This window comes from Belonocnema kinseyi, chromosome 2, assembly GCF_010883055.1.
Source record: "Belonocnema kinseyi isolate 2016_QV_RU_SX_M_011 chromosome 2, B_treatae_v1, whole genome shotgun sequence".
Classification (NCBI taxonomy): domain Eukaryota; kingdom Metazoa; phylum Arthropoda; class Insecta; order Hymenoptera; family Cynipidae; genus Belonocnema; species Belonocnema kinseyi.
This window is the reverse complement of record NC_046658.1, coordinates 158,853,689-158,855,379: the sequence shown is the minus strand read 5'-3', so window position 1 is coordinate 158,855,379 and position 1,691 is coordinate 158,853,689.

The following is a 1,691-nucleotide window of genomic DNA, read 5'->3' as shown; positions in this document are numbered from 1 at the left end:
CCTTACATTATTGCCACTATCTCTAGCACTTCGCCATTCCGACAGGTACTTGTGCGGCAAACCTGCAGATCGAAAGTACAAGGTCACTCATGTATTTTACATCGACGATCTTAAGATCTGATTGTCCAACGATATACTAAAGAAATTGGAATGGAATTTGGGTTAAACAAATGCGCCAAGGTTTATTTCAAGCGAGGAAAACTTAATGGCATCCCTGAAGACCCTGAGCTAGAGAGACTTATACATACCTGGGCGTGCCACAGAGCCGTATTCAGGATGTGACATCTATAAAGGATACTCTCCGAAGCAGATATAAACGTCTCATCCGATAGATTTGGTCTTCCGAACTGTCGGCGAGCAACAAAGTATCTGCAATGAACATGCTTGCCGTCCAGGTAGTACTCTATTCATTTGGAGTAGTTCCATGGACGAAGAACGAGCTCAGATCTCTTGATATCGGGACAAGAAAGGTTATGCACATGAACAAAAGCATGCATCTTAAGTCTTCCGTTCCGCGACTGTACATCTCACGCCGTCAAGGGGGTCGCGGAATATTGAGTCTTGAATGTCTTTACAACAGGATTATTCTGGGTACAGCATATAGAGTTGCAAATGGAAGAGACCCTCTTCTTAAAATGGTCAGGAATCACGAAGAAGTAGGCAAAGAAGCGTTTCTGTACAAAGCAGCGGAGGAGGCTTCTGAAGCACTCGGACTTGACTTCAGTATTAGGGGTGAGCAAAATGCATCAAATCTTATCTATCTTGAGTACTCACTCCTGAAAGCCTGGATTAAGAAAGCAGAAGAGACAAACTTTCGTGAACAGCTCCTCGATAAGAGGATGCACGGTATCTTCCACAGAAATGTGAAGGATCAGTCAATGTCTTGTGAGCTAACGTTTGCATTCCTTAAATCGCCCGGATTGAAGTCTGGTACAGAGGGTTTCATTTTTGCATGCCAAGACCTTAACATACCGTCGCCACATTTTGAGCCAAGACATTCCCGATGATAGCTGCAGGGCGTGCCATGCACACCCCGAGTATTTAGCTCACATACTATCTAGTTGTCCAACACACGCGGGAACGACCTACATTCAAAGGCAAAATGCGGCACTAAGAGTGCTTTATTACCATCTCTGTCACTCCTACGGCATTAAACTTAATATCGCTTCTTTAAATGCTCCTACGAAAATCGAGTCAATTGTCGAGAATGGGAAGTGCCGCATATACTGGAACTTCATATTCTCGACAATTGTTTCTGTTGCTCACTCGAGGTCAGACATGGTTCTTCTTGACTTCGAGAAGCGAACCATGTTCGTTATCGAATTTTCGGCACCCGCTGATAAAAACATCATAGCCAAGGAGAAAGAAAAGAAAGAGAGGTATCGAGACCTTATAAGGGAGTTGCAACGATTGTATCCGGAATATTCTGTTAAACTGATCGTCCTTATCATCGCCCTTCTTGGAGGTGCCAAGCTTTCACTTGCTAATGGCCTAAAAAGCATCCCTGCGTGTCAACAATATGCTAGAACACTTGCGGGAAAAATGCAGAAGGCGGTTGTCCTTGGTCGCTCCGTGTTCTTAGGGTGCAAGAGGCTTTTGCTGGATCGCCGTATTGATTCCTTTACAGACTGTAACCACCTATCTCACGGTTGTGAGACGTGGTTATGGCTGAAATTTTACCGCGATTTCGC